The sequence below is a fragment of the Tachyglossus aculeatus genome, chromosome 2 (assembly GCF_015852505.1).
Source record: "Tachyglossus aculeatus isolate mTacAcu1 chromosome 2, mTacAcu1.pri, whole genome shotgun sequence".
Classification (NCBI taxonomy): Eukaryota; Metazoa; Chordata; class Mammalia; order Monotremata; family Tachyglossidae; genus Tachyglossus; species Tachyglossus aculeatus.
In genome coordinates, this window is record NC_052067.1 from 42,468,495 (window position 1) to 42,484,388 (window position 15,894).

Consider the following 15,894-nt stretch of genomic DNA (forward strand, 5'->3'; position numbering starts at 1 on the left):
GAAAGGCCTGAATAGGAAGTATTCCAGTCCATCCAGGAGGTATTCCCCAACTGATTTCCACCATCACTTAGCATTTATCAATCAGTCATATTTATTGAGCACTTACTATCTGCAGGGAACAGTACCAAGCACTTATTACAGACACATTCCTTGTCCACTATAAGCTTACAGTCTTATTTTTTTCGGCATTGATTTATTCATTTCATCAGTAGTATCTGTCCTTTCCCTCCTGCTCACTTGGTCTATGTAATCTGTGTCTGCCGGGCTTCGTCTTGGCAGAGTAGAAGCTCCAAAAGGACAGAAACCATGTTTTCTTCTTGCACCTATGTGTCCAAGTACCTAGGACAGTGTTCTGCACACAGTAAACACTTGAATCATTCTACTGAATGAACAAATTTACAATGATACCGAAGCATCTGTAGAAGGACCTGGGTTCTAATCCCAGCTCTGCCGCTTGTCTGCTGTGTGACCTTGGGTAAGTCACTTCACTTCTCTGTGCCTCTGTTCCCTCACCTGGAAAATGGGGATTAAGACTGTGATCCCCACATGGTGTATGGACAGTGTCCAACCTGATAAACCTGTATCTACCCCAACTCTTGTTGTGGGCAGAGAATGTGTCTGTTTATGGTTGTATTATCCTCACCCAAGCACTTAATATGGTGCTCCAGACACAGTAAGTACTCAGTAAATATGATTGAACTAATAGTATGGTGGCTGGCACACAGTAAGCGCTTAACAAATACCATAAGGTCACTAAAACTCTCTAAACTCTTCCTATTGTCATGTTTCTTTGCATTTGGGTCATTCCTTTTCTTCACTTCTTTTTTATTGGGGAAAATAAAGCACCTTCTCCATGCCTCTTGAGGGCAGCGTCATATATTTTATCAAATTGATGTATGACATTTGGCCCACTTCCATGCACACCGCAACATTTGCTGTAACACAGAACTTGAAAGTGATCTCACAATACATCCACAAGGGAAACACATTATATCTTGGGCTAGTTGGACTGCTTGATATCTAATAATAATAATGGTGTTTGTTAAGCTCTTACTATATGCCAGGCACTGTTCCAAGTACTGGAGTAGATACAAGTTAATAGGGTTAGACACAGTCCTTGTTCATTCATTCATTCATTCATTCGTATTTATTGAGTGCTTACTGTGTGCAGAGCACTGTACTAAGTGCTTGGGAATTACAAGTTGGCAACATATAGAGAACGGTCCCTATCCAACAATGGGCTCACAGTCTAGAAGGGGGAGACAGACAACAAAACAAAACATGTGGACATGTGTCAAGTCATCAGAATAAATAGAAATAAAGCTAGATGCACATCATTAACAAAATAAATAGAATAGTAAATATGTACAAGTAAAATAAATTGAGTAATAAATCTGTACAAACATATATATAGGTGCTGTAGGAGGGGAAGGAGGTAGGGAGGGGGGATGGGGAGGAGGAGAGGAAAAAAGGGGCTCAGTCTGGGAAGGCCTCCTGGAGGAGGTGAGCTCTCAGTAGGGCTTTGAAGGGAGGAAGAGAGCTAGCTTGGCGGATGTGTGGATGGAGGGCATTCCAGGCCAGGGGGAGGACGTGGGCTGGGGATCGACGGTGGGACAGGCGAGAATGACGTACAGTACGGAGGTTAGCAGCAGAGGAGCGGAGGGTGCGGGCTGGGCTGGAGAAGGAGAGAGAGAAGGGAGGTCAGGTAGGAGGGGGTGAGGTGATGGAAATAATGATTATCGTAGAGAAGCAGCATGGCTCAGTGGAAAGAACACAGGCTTTGGAGTCAGAGGTCATGGGTTCAAATCCCAGCTCTGCCCATTATCAGCTGTGCGACTTTGGGCAAGTCACTTAATTTATCTGTGCCTCAGTTCCCTCATCTGTAAAATGGGGATGAAGACTGTGAGCCCCTCGTGGAACAACCTGATCACCTTGTAACCTCCCCAGCACTTAGAACAGTGCTTTGTACATACTAAGCGCTTAATAAATGCCATTATTATTATTATTATATGTTATAATATATGATATGTGTGATATATGTGATAATACAATATATATGATATATGTGTTCCACATAGGGCTCACAATCTGAATCCCCATTTTACAGATGAGGGAACTGAGGTCCAGAGAAGGGAGGTGACTCACCCGAGGTCACACATGAGACAAGTGGCAGAGCTGTGATTAAACCCAGGTCCTTCTGACTTCCAGGTTCTGCGCTCTAACCTCTAGGCCACACAATTTCTCATCTCCTTCAGCCCCAGTTGCTCTATGTTTCTTCCTGCCTGCACAGTTGTGTGGACAAACTCTTCTGGAGTTGTGTTTCTAAATCACATCTTTGTAGAATGACTGGATGTTCTCTTATGTAATCTAAATCTCAATGGTCTAAATTCATCATGAAACCAGTAACTGAAATCTGAGTCAAGTTGATCCAAGAAGAGCAGCGGGGCCTAGTGGAAAGGGCATGGGCCTAGGAATCAGAGAACTTGGGTTCTAATCCTGGCTCTGCCGCTTGTCTGCTGTGTAATCTTGGGCAAGTCACTCCACTTCTCTGTGCCTCAGGTCCCTCATCTGTAAAATGGGGGATTCAGTACCTGTTCTCCCTCCTATTTTGTCTATGAGTCTCATGTGGTACCACATTAACTCGTACCTAATCCTGAGCTTGGTATGTATTCAGTACTTAGCAAATATCACAACTATTATTATAATCAGGGAGATCCATAGTAGTTGAGAAACTACCAATTCAGAGAGGCTACTCAAACTTTTCTCAGATTGAAAGTCTCTCCTAAATCATTAAAACTTTAGAATACCTGCAGTGAAATCACTAAGCAACTTGGCAACTTTGACCTAAATTAGCACTCAGTAGAATGTATCTCTGTTCCTTTGTCTCATTACTTAGTAGGTGCAGAGTGCTGAAATAGGCTCTTGGAAATTGAGAAGAAACATTATCTTCTTATGATAAGCTTCCAGTCTACTTGGGAGGACAAGCTGGCATAAACTGATGAATATATAATAGTCCATAAAGAGGAACATGTCTGTTTATTGTTTCATTGTACTCTCCCAAGCACTTAGTACAGTGGTCTGCATACAGTAAGTACTCAATAAATATGATTGAATGATTGAATGAATAAAGAGTAAATATAAAATAAAAACATAGGTGTTTCAGGAAAAATGAATGAACATTGGAGATTTTTTTAATGGTATTTGTCAAGTGCTTCCTTTGTGCCAGCCACTGTACTAAGTGCTGAGGTGGATACAAGATGAATAAATTGGGCACAGTCCCTGTGGCATAAAAGGCTCATAGTCTGAGTTGGAGGGAGGAGGATTTAATCCCCATTTACAGATGAGGTACCTGAGGACCTGAGAAGTTAAGTGACTAGCCAAGGTCACACAGCTGACAAGGGGAGGAACCCTGGTCCTTTCACTACTGGGCTTGTGCTTTTTCCACTAGGCTATGCTGAAGGATGGCATGGACAGGAGGAAGGGGAGAGAAGGGGAGATAACATGAATCATACACATGTACATATTTATTACTCTATTTATTTTACTTGTACATATCTATTCTATTTATTTTATTTTGTTAATATGTTTGGTTTTGTTCTCTGTCTCCCCCTTCTAGACTGTGAGCCCACTGTTGGGTAGGGACTGTCTCTATATGTTGCCAACTTGTACTTCCCCAAGCGCTTAGTACAGTGCTCTGCACACAGTAAGCGCTCAATAAATACGATTGATTGATCGGAAAGAAATGTAGACTATAGAATGAGTAATCTTGGACTAATGACTCCCATGCATTTGTGAGAAAAACGAATGGTAGAATCAGCCCAGCAGCTGCCTAGTTTATGAAGCAGTGTGTCATAATGGGTACAGCGTGGGCCTGGGATGCAGAAGGTCATAGGTTCTAACCCCAACTCCACCACTTCTCTGCTGTGTTATCTTGGGCAAGCCACTTAAATTCTCTGTGCCTTAGTCCCCTCGTCTGTAAAATGGGGCTTAAGACTGTGAGCCCTGTGTGGGACGTTGACTGTATTCAACTCAATTATCTTGTAACTACCCTGGCGCTTAGTACAGTGCCTGGCACACAGTAAGTACTTAACAACTACCACAGTTATTCTTATTACCTGACATTACAACCACCTCTTATCTTTTCATTCCTTTGCTAATGATTAATTTTTCCACCTGTGTTAATTATTTATACTTTCTCTAAACCTCTTTTAATTCACCACTTTATGTCTACTTGTTTTTTCCATGTGCCTCAGTTTCTTCATCTATGAAATAGGGATTCAGTGCTTCTTCTCCCTGTGAGCCCCATGTGAGACAGGGACTGTGTCCAACTTAATTACCTTGCATCCACTCTGGCTCTTAGAACAGTGCTTGACACATAGAAACACTTAACAATAACATATAATTATAATATTATAAATGCTTCAAAGGTAGGACTGATTTATACTTCTTCTGTTTGTCCTTATGGAGCTAGAACAGTGCACCCAGGAGCTAGTCAGTCCATGTTATTGATGATTAACAGTAACAAATTTGTGGCAGTTCAATCACCACGACATCGCTATAGTCTGTCCTTTCCTCTCCATCCAAACTGCTACTAGGTTAATCCAAACGTTTATCCAATCCCACCTTGATTATTCTATCACCTCTGCTTGCTGACCTCCCTGCCTCCTTTCTCCCCTCAACTCCAGTCTTTACTTCACTCTGTTGCTGGATCATTTTTCTACGAAAATGCTCAGCCCACTCCTCAAGAACCTCCAGTGGTTGTCTGTCCACCTCTGCATCAAACAGAAACTCCTTACCATAGGCTTTAAAGCAGTTAATCACCTTGCCTCCTTCTCCAACCCAGCCTGTGCCTTTCACTCCTCTACTGCCAGCCTGCTCACTGTACTTCGATACTATCTTGCTGCCAAAATCTCACCCCTCTCCATATCTGGCAGAAAATTACTCTCCCCCACTTCAAAGCCTATTGAAGGCACCTTCTCTAAGAGACCTTTCCTAATTAAGCCCTTTTTTTTCCTTTTCTTCCACTCCCTTCTGCATCAACCTGCCTTGCTCTCTTTATTCATCCCCCTTCCCAGACTCACAGCACTTATATATATATATATTTATATATATATATATCCATAATTCATTTATTTACTAACAATAATAATAATAATGGTGGTATTTGTTAAGTGCTTACTATGTGTGAAGCACTGTTCTAAGCGCTGGGGGGGAGACAAGGTGATCAGGTTGTCCCACGTGGGGCTCACAGTCAATCTCCATTTTACAGATGAGGTAATTGAGGCACAGAGAAGTGAAGTGACTTGCCCAAGTTCACACAGCTAACAAGTGGCTGAGCTGGGATTCAAACCCACGACCTCTAACTCGCAAGCCTGTGCTCTTTCCACTGAGCCACGCTGCTTCTGTCTGCCTCCCCCTGTAGACTATTAGCTTGTTTTGGGAATGGAATGTGTTTGTTATATTGTTGTATGGCTCCCAAGCACTTAGTACAGTTCTCTATATGGAGTAAATGCTCAATAACTACTATTGATTGATTGATAACAATGATGATGATGCCATTGATAATGTTGACCTGCCCAACTATTGTAAATGTGGAGGAGAGTTGGTGACCCCAGATGAGTGACTGAAATTAATCTTACAGGTGTGCACTGCTTGTCTCCACACAAAACCAGAGATTTTGAGGGAGTTCCAGGCTAGAGGGACCACATGGACAAGAGTTTGATGGTCAGAGAGGCAAGTTTGAGGTACACAGAGAGGGTTGGCATCAGAGGAGCAAAGTAGGCGGGCTGGGCTGTAGTACCTCAGAGAGGTGAGGTAATAGTAATAATGATGATGGCATTTGTTAAGTGCTTATATGTGCAGAGCACTGTTCTAAGCGCTGGGGGGGGATACAAGGTGATCAAGTTGTCCCACGTGGGGCTCATAGTCTTAATCCCCATTTTACAGATGAGGTAACTGAGGCTCAGAGAAGTTACGTGACTTGCCCAAGGTCACACAGCAGATATGTGGTGGAGTCGGAATTCGAACCCATGACCTCTGACTCCAAACCCGTGCTCTTTCCACTGAGCCACGCTGTTTCTCTGGTAGGAGGTGGGAGGGTGTGGGCTGATTGAGTGCCTTAAAGCAGATGGTGAGGAGCTCCTGTTTGATGTGGAGGAGAACAGGCAGCCACTGGAAGTTTTTGTAGAGTGGAGAAACCTGCACTGAACATTTTTTTAGAAAAATGAGCCGGGCAGTAGAGTGAAGCATGGACTGGAATGGGGAGAGGCTGGAGAAAGGGAGGTCAGTGAGGAGTAGGGAGGTCGGCAAGGAGCAAGGAGGTCAGCAAGATTCCCTATTTGCTACATCAGCATGGCCTAGTGGATAGAGCATGGATCTACTAGTCTATTTATTTTGTTTACTATTACTATTCTATTTATTTTATTTTGTTAATATATTTTGTTCTGTTGTCTGTCTCCCCCTTCTAGACCGTGAGCCCATTGTTGGGTAGGGACCGTCTCTAAATGTTGCCAACTTGTACTTCCCAAGCGCTTGGTACAGTGCGCTGCACACACTAAGCGCTCAATAAATACGATCGAATGAATATAGCTTTAATTCTATTTGTTCTGAGGATTTTGACACCTGTCTACATGTTTTGTTTTGTTGCCTGTCTCCCCCTTCTAGACTGTGAACCCGTTGTTGGGTAGGGAGCATCTCTACATGTTGCCGACTTGTACTTCCCAAGCGCTTAGTACAGTGCTCTGCACACAGTAAGTGCTCAATAAATATGAATGAATGAATCTGGGAGTCAGATTCAGGACCTGAATTCTAATCTGGGATCCCCCACTTGTCTGCTGTGTGACCTCGGGCAAATCACTTAACTTCTCTGTGCCTCATTTATCTCTCATCTGTAAAATAGGATTTGAGACTGTGAGCCCCATGTGGAACTTGGACTGTGCCCAACCTGATTATCATATAGCTACCTCAGCACTTAATACAGTGTTAAGCTCAAAGCAAGTGCTTAACCCCCTCTCAGGGTCGCACCTAGAGAGTTTCCAGTACTCTACCAGTCTCGACTACGGGAGGGAGAGTCAAGCAGAAGCCTATCCATTCTGTTCCTAACTTGGGCAGTAGTTAGCAAGTAGAAGGCAATCTGCCGCAAACTCACTGTGCTGGGCAGCAGCGGCATGGAAGAGAGTCAAGGGTGGAGACTCAGGTTTACCACGCAGAAGGAAGCAATGATAAACCATTTCCGTACTTTTACCAAGAAAAGTCTATAAAGGTGGGGCATTTTGGGAGAGATGTGTTGCTATGGGTCAGAGACGACTTGATGGCATAAGACCAGACAAATACTTAACAAAAACCATAAAAAAAATCCTAGTCACATAGGGAATTGAGCAGGGTATAGACGGGCAGAGCAACAAACTTCCAATCCTAGCTGGATACTGACTTCCATTCCAACCCGGGTGGCTGAAGCAGGATGCAGACTCTCAGCAGATTTGGGGTCTTGTGATTTACTATAGCAGCAGCATCAGGAGAAGGAGCCACAGAGGAAGTGAGAAAGAGGGGATGGAGAAGCAGAGCAACACATTCCAATTAGATAATGGCAAATGCCATCCTCATGCTTAGAGAAGGTCCCGGAGGGAACAGCTGAAGCTGTCACACAATAGACAATTTGATGATAGTAACTAAGAAAATACAAAAGGCATCTAATCTTTGCCTTACTGATAAAGCTGTCTGAGGTAGATCAATTTAGTCATCGCTGTTGTTACGAAATTGTACTTGTTTGATGTTCCACAAGCAGATCATGTAGTTTCCTAGGAAACATCCTTTTTCACTTAAATCTAATTTTCCCACATTGCTGGCTCTGATGAGTCAACCTGCCTGACTTTTCTCACACTTCCTTTTACCCATTAAAATGGGCCCACCAGGTGGGGAGTCACAAATGGACAGAAATTTCTTAGTGCTTATTCCCCAATTCTTGAGTTAATTCTTGGGACCCTTCCCTTCCCTTCCCCTCCCCTCCCCTCCCCTCCTCTGCCCTCCTCTACTCTCCTCTCCTTCTCTCCTCTTCTCCCTTCTTTCCTTTCCTCTTCTCTCACTCCCTTCTTCATCACCCTGACTTCCTCCCTTTATTCATACCCTCTCCTAGCCCTTAGCACTTATGTAAATATCTGCAATTTAACTTATTTATATAAAAGTCTAGCTCCCTCTCTAGACTGTAAGCTCACTGTGGGCTTGTGGCTTGGACAGGAAATGTGTCTATTATATCATTATATTGTACTCTCCCAAGCACTTAGTTCAATGCTCTGCATACAGTAAACACTCAATAAATCTGATTGACTGACTGACTGACTCCCTGAAATCCATTCTTCACTCCTGATGGGGTAGGTAGGGACGATGACAGTTATGGTATGATCGTAACTAGGGTGGAAAATAAGCCTCTTCACTCCTGAGGGGGTAGGTAGGGATGATGAGATTTATGGTATGGTCACAACTAGAGTGGAAAACGAGCCTATAGCAGAGTGCTTTGTATCAATCTGGAGGCTCAAAGATCAGCAGAGGGAACCACTGTCTTTTCCTCTCTTGTCCAAGAGTGGAATTCAATCTTAGTTTCAGAGAAACAGTGTAGCCTAGTGGAAAGAATATAGGCCTGGGAGTCCTAGGACCTGGGCTCTAATTTCGGCTCCATCATTTGTCTGTTGTGTGACCTTAGGAAGTCACTTTGCTTCTCTGTACTTGTTACCTCATCTGTACAATGCGGATTAAGACTGTGAGTCTTATGGACTGTGTTCAACCTGATTATCCTGTATTTATCTCAGCACTTAGTACAATCACCTGGCACAAACTAAGGACTTAAGTAACATCATTAAAAAATAAAGTAAGTGATCTTCCAACCTCCATGCATTCCTTCGTCATCATCACTACCATCACCATCATTACTACTACAATAAGCCTCATCCCTGATACGAGTACTGATTAAGCACTATGTGATGTGCCCATACTGAGGAAAAGATAGTGAAGATTGGCAGGCAGGGGATTGGCCCTCAAAATCTCTCTAACTTAATGGGAGGAAAAGACACAGAGAAAAGAAATCTACAAATTATCACCAGGTACTGACATCATCCATAATGCAGAGTAAACGTTTTTTAAAACCTTAGAAACAGCTCACCTCAAAAAGTCAGATCTTTCAAGGTCTATGTGGTTGCCCAGATTCTGAAAGTAGCAAAATTTTCCTCTCAGGTCAGTCAGTCAGTCAGCCAATAGTATTTATCGAGTGCTTGCTGAGTGCAGAACACTGTACTAAATGCTTGGTAGAGTGCAATATAACAATAAACACATCTCTGCTCCCTACGAGCTTACAGGCTAGAGGGAGAGAACAGTCTAGAAGTGTAGGGGTAGGATAATTGTTTCCTCATGATTATCCCTGCTTTACGAATATAGGTGACCTGGCAAGGGAGACAGGTGATATTCTGTCCTATACCCACAGGCTGCACCTCTAACCCTGATCGGTTATTTTTTCCTTTTAAATCTGGAAATGATGCTTAAATTCGAAGAAGTTAGATGGCTTGCTTGTCCAAGGACATGGAGTTGTCTCAGCTGGAGCTCCATGGAACGCAAAATTCCTAGCTTCCTTTGTAGCATCTCATTACTTCATCTGCATTCTCTTTCTGGACTTTTCTCCAGAACTGAAGTTACTTCACTCGGCAGAGTTTTTGAATTTAATATCTCCTCTGTAGTAGGTCTTCCCCAGTGGCCCTTTTGGTGCTCTTTCACTCTGGTGTCTGTCTAATCGTATTCCATCAACACATTGCTTGTTTGGTGCCTGTCAGTGGAAAGGTGGGCTATATTATTAAATGAAGAGAAATCAGATCGTCTCTCTGAAATCTGATAGTGCTGCAGCTTTGGGAATCACTTTGTAGCCTCATTCTGTCTGCTCTTGTCTATTTTATTCCCTTAGTTAAAAAAATAAACCCAGCAAATAGAAAACACTGACTCTGAGAATCAAATAAAAATAATTGACTTACTCTTAAAATCCCATATGGCATGAAAACGAAGAGTCGAACATTCAGGCTGTGAGCTGTTGGATTCACCGCTGCCACCATTAGCCAAAGACAAAGATCAGAGATTCTGAGGGTCTTCAGAAGAAGCATAAATAACATTTACAGGTACTTAGCACCTTTCCTATAGACCATCCATCACCAACCAGGTGACACAAAATGAGGCCGGATGAAATGATTTGGTATTCTTTTTTCCCTTTTCTGCCCCTAGCAGTCATTTCCTGTAATCTCCCTCAATTTCCCTGTTACCTTCTTCAACATCACCAATTCATCTTTCCCTTTACTTGGACTTTCTCTCTTTTGCGGGAAGAGTTATGGAGCACTTTCATTTGCGTTGCTTTTCTGTGAACCATTCCCAACACCACCGGAGGACTCTGTGGCCATATCTTCACAGCTGTGTCCCTACTCCAGACTGCAATCCAGTCAGGATAGTGAACTCCAGATATCATTCAGCTGTTGGTTTAGCCAACTTATCCATCACTTCGACTGTCAACAAAAATCTTTGTAATTCCACTCCTGGAGCCTGGATCCTTGTCTGTCTACAATCCTAATGAACTTCATGAAAGGGGAGGCAGGATACTTTCCTCTGAGTGGCATGTGGAGCTGGATTCCATTCCTTCCTTCCCCGACAATCTGGTTTGAGATCTCTTCCGTCGATGGAAGACTAGAATGTGAGCTCGCTGAGAGGAGGGAATGTGTCTTTTATATTGTTGTACTGTACTCTCCCAAATGCTTAGTCCAGTGCTCTGCACATAGTAAGCACTCAATAAATCTGAAAAAAAGGGAATTTCCCCAATTTTGACTCTACATGGTTGTTGCCCTCAGGAAACTGACAGTCTAGTGAGAGATCAACATGGCAGATTACATTTGATGTAAACATGCTCTGAGGTAGCCTGCTTATGAATATCCCAAGATCCAAAATACTACTACTACTAATAATAATGGTATTTATTAAGCGCTTACTCTGTGCAAAGCACTGTTCTAAGTGCTGGGGAGGTTACAAGGTGATCAGGTTGTCTCACGGGGGGCTCACAGTCTTAATCCCCATTTTCCAGATGAGGGAACTGAGGTCCAGAGAAGTGAAGTGACTTGACCAAAGTCACACAGCTGGCAGTTGGCGGATTTGGGATTAGAACCCATGACCTTCGATTCCAAAGCCCGGGCTCTTTCCACTGAGCCAAGCTGCTTCTCTATCCATGTCACAGAGGAAACACACCTTCGCCCAACTCTTGGTAAACGTTGAGTTTGTTCCCTCAAGAAACTGTGTGGGGTGAAATTTTCCTAAGTACTTAGTACAGTGCCCTGCACTCCTCTAGGCTGTGAGCTCATTGTGGGCAGAGAATGCCTGTTATATTGTTCTATTGTACTCACCCAAGGACTTAGTACAGTGCTCTGCACAGTAAGCGCTCAATAAATATGATTGACTTACTGACTGATCCTAAGCACTTGATAAATACCACTGGTTGATTGATTAAAGGGTTTAAATAAAACTCCTCAGAAGTTATGTACTTGGCTTCTTTCCTGTCCAAATACCATATGTGATCTTGTTATGGAATATCCATAATAAGAATAATAGTGATGGGATTTATTATGCACTTACTAAGATGACCAAGAATCGACACTGTCCTGGTCCCAAAGTGGGAAAGAGAGGGAGAACACACATTTTATGTCCATTTTACAGAAGATATAACTGGGGAACAGAGAAGTTAAGAGTCTTGCCCAAGATCACACAGCAGGCTGTCAGTGGAATTGGGCCTAGAAACTTGATCTTCTGACTGTCAGTGCTCTAATCTTCCCTCGAGGCCACTCCACCTCCCTATTGGCAGAGAATGTGCCCTCAGGGGAAGCAGTATGGTTCAGTGGCTAGAGCCCGGGGCTGGGAGTCAGAAGATCATGGATTCTAATCCCGACTCCACCACTTGTCTGCTGGATGGCCTTGGGTAAGTCACTTCACTTCTCTGGGCCTCAGTTACATCATCTGTAAAATGGGGATGAAGACTGTGAGCCTCAAATGGGATGGGGACTGTGTCCAACCTGATTTGCATGTACCCACCCAAGTAGTACAGTGCCTGGCACATAGTAAGCGCTTAACGCATACCACAATTATTATTATTCCCCATGCATGACATAAGGGCATCATACAAGCGTCCTGCACAGGTATGAATGTGATTGGTGGGATAAAACCTGCTGAATCTTTCAATTAATCTATCAATCAGTCATATTTGTTGAGTGTTTACTGTGTGCAGGGCAGTATACTAAGCACTTGGCAGAGTACAATATAACCATATTAACAGACACATTCCCTGCCCACAGTGAGCTTACAGACTAGAGAGGGAGACACACATGAAAATAAATAAATGAATTACAGATATGTACTTAAGTGATGAGGGGCTGGAAGGGGGGGATGAGTAAAGGGAACAAATGAAGGTGACGCAGAAGTGAGTGGGAGAAGAGGAAAGGAGGGTTTTGTTAGGGAAGGCCTCTTGATTGAGGTAAAGTGAGAAATTTGGCATTAGAGGAGTGAAGTGTGTGAGCTCGTGGCTTAGAAGAAAGAGCCCGGGCTTGGGAGTCAGAGCATGTGGGTTCTAACCCCAACCCTGCCACTTGTCTGCTATGTGACCTTGGGCAAGCCACTTAACTTCTCTGTGCCTCGCTTACCTCATCTGTAAAATGGGGATTAAGATTGTGAGCCCCATTCATTCATTCATTCAATCGTATTTATTGAGTGCTTACTGTGTGCAGAGCACTGTACTAAGCGCTTGGGGTAGCCCCACATGGGACAACCTGATTACCTTATATCTACCCCAGCACTTAGAACAGTGCTTGGCACATAATAAGAGCTTAACAAATACTATTCTTCTTATTATTATTATAGAAGGAGAGTAGCAAGGTGAGGTAGGAGGGGGCAAGGTGGTTGATCACCTTGCTGACCTCCCCATCTCCTGTCTCTTCCAACTCCAGGTCATACTTCACTCTGCTGCCCTGTTTATTTTTCTAAAAAAAGTTTAGTCTATATCTCCCCACTCCTCAAGAACCTTTAGTGGTTGCCCGTCCACTTCTCCACAAAATAGAAACTCCTTACCATCTGCTTTAAAACACTCAATCACCTGCCTCCTCCTGCCTTACCTTGCTGATTTTCTGCTACAACCCAGCCCACACATTTCATCCTTCTAATGGCAACTTACTCATTGCACCTTGATCTCATTTATCTTGCCGCTGACCTCTTGCCCCTGCCTTCCCTCTGGCTTGGAACTCCTTCGCCCTTCATATAGAACAGTGAATCATTCTTCCCACCTTCAGAGGTTTATTAAAATCACATCTCCTCCAAAAGGCCATCCCCCCTCTTTCCCCTACTCCCTCTGCCTTCTGTGTTACCTACTGACTTTGCTATTCACCTCACAGCCCCCAGCATTTATGTATATTCCGGTAATTTATTTTGATGTCTGTCTTCCCCTCTGGACTGTAAGCCCCGTTATGGGCAGGGAACAGGTCTACCAATTCGACTCAGCTATATTGTACTCTCCCACGCTCTTAGTGCAGTGCTCGGCATACAGTAAGTGCTCAGTAAATACCATTGATTGATTGGAAGCCTTGTGGGAGGTGGAGGCCCTCCAGAGCTGACAAGATTAATCAAATCCAGTTTGTGGGTTTCTGTGGAACCAAGGAGGAGATAGAGGAGTTAGAGAAGCAGTGTGGCTCAGTGGAAAGAGCCCGGGCTTTGGAGTCAGACATCATGGGTTCAAATCCCGGCTCTGCCTATTGTCAGCTGTGTGACTTTGGACAAGTCACTTAACTTCTCTGTGCCTCAGTTCCCTCTTCTGTAAAATGGGGATTAAGACTGTGAGCCCCACATGGGACAACCTGATCATCTTGTATTCCCCCAGTGCTTAGAACAGTGCTTTGCACATAGTATGCACTTAACAAATACCATCATTTTGTGTCATTTGGTATGTGTCAGTGGTGGTGTCATTTCCTGCAATGAAACGAGAAGCAGCATGGTTCAATGGAAAAAGCCCGGGCTTTGGAGTCAGAGGTCATGGGTTCAAATCCCAACTCCTCCAACTGTCATCATCAATCAATCGCATTTATTGAGCGCTTACTGTGTGCAGAGCACTGTACTAAGCGCTTGGGAAGTACAATTTGGCAACACATAGAGACAGTCCCTACCCAACAGTGGGCTCGCAGTCTAAAAGGGGGAGTTGTGTGACTGCTGTGTGACTGCTGTGTGACCTTGGGCAAGTCACTTAACTTCCCTGTGCCTCAGTTCCCTCATCTGTAAAAATGGGGATTAAAACTGTGAGCCCCCCGTGGGACAATCTGATCACCTTGTAACCTCCCCAGCACTTAGAACAGTGCTTTTCAAATAGTAAGTGCTTAACAAATACCATCATTATTATTAATGACCAGTTGTCTGCCTGCAATAAAACCAGCATAACTCTGCCTGGATTTCCAGGTAACTGATTCTGGTCCCAAGAAGACCCCATGGCAGGACTACAGGGATAACAGAGTAACTTGCCCATGGCCAGTAAGCTCAGGGACTCCTGGTCTTTCATATTCCTTGTCACACTCCTCAAAAAAAACACACTGAGAACAATCTATTTAGATTCATCCCAAACTCCCTTTTTATAGTGGTATGTGTTAAGTGCTTAATATGCTAGGCACTGTACTAAGCACCGGGTTAGAAACAAGCTAATCAGGTTGGCATGGTACATGCCCTCGTAGGGCTCACAGCCTTAATCCCCATTTTAGAGATGGGGAAACTGAGGCCCAGAGAAGTGAAGTGACTGGCCCGAGCTCACAAAGCAGACAAGTGGGGGAGGTGGGATTAGAACCCAGGTCTTTATGACTTCCACTAGGCCATGCTGCTTCTATTTAGACGTGGTAGCAGAATTCACCCTAGCCCAAGGTACTGCCCTGCCCCCTGCCCTGTATCTGGTTCAAAAGAAAGAGCACAGGCTTGGGAGTCAGAGGACGTTGGTCCTAATCCCGGCTCTGCCACTTGCCTGCTGTGTGACCTTGGGCAAGCCACTTAACTCTGTGCCTCAGTTACCTCATCTGTTAAATGGGGATTTAGATTGTGAGCTTCATGTAGGACAACCTGATTACCTTGTGCTTAGAACAGTGATCAGCATAATGCCATAATTATTACTCTAGCCGTGGTTGGCATGGGTAGGGAAGAATACTGCAGCGTTAGTCAGGGCTCATAGGGGAAAAGGTGTCATCTGTTAAGTCTTACCCTGCTTAAGAGGGTAGTCTGTTCTTTCTCCAGCCTAGTGAGACGGGAGAATAGGGAGCAGAAATGATAATAATCACAGAGCTGAACAGACATGAGGCCAGTTTATTATTTCTGGCATTTATTAAATACGTACTATGTATTAAGCCCTGTGCTAAGTGCAGGAGGAAATAGAGTATGATTAGATGAGATATGGAACCCTTCCCGCCTGGGCTCACAATCTAAGTGGAAGTAGACAGATACAAAGAATGATAACAAAGAATTTTAAAGGGCAGTGAATAACAAAGTCAACAAAACAAGATAATAACGTTAAAATAAGTATATCTCAACAGTTCTTGGAAGGAGGAATCCAGATTTCTAGTGGCTCCAGGCACATGGTTCTTAATTACAAGCCACCACTGTCTCCCCGGTGTTCTCAAGGTTTTTAAGTCAACATTACTGGCTCTAGTCCACTGTCTGTATCTAGTCCAGAATCCTGTCTCTTCCCAGGGTACCAGGAGCTTTGGGAAACTTTATTGTGGTTGTGTTACTGGAAAGTAAAAAGGTAACAAGGCTATCTTTACCTTGTCTTCATAATCAACCATGTACCTACTGTTCTTGGATGTTTCTAAAATGGCCCCA

The 15,894-nt window shown here is 43.7% G+C and overlaps 1 non-coding gene across 1 annotated transcript; it reads left to right on the forward strand.

Moving 5' to 3' along the window:
- The first annotated feature begins 7,005 nt into the window (after positions 1-7,005).
- LOC119924423 lies at positions 7,006-7,143 on the forward strand. Its single transcript, XR_005449137.1, has one exon. It is a non-coding gene; the product is annotated as a small nucleolar RNA SNORA7 (small nucleolar RNA).
- Positions 7,144-15,894: the final 8,751 nt, after the last annotated feature.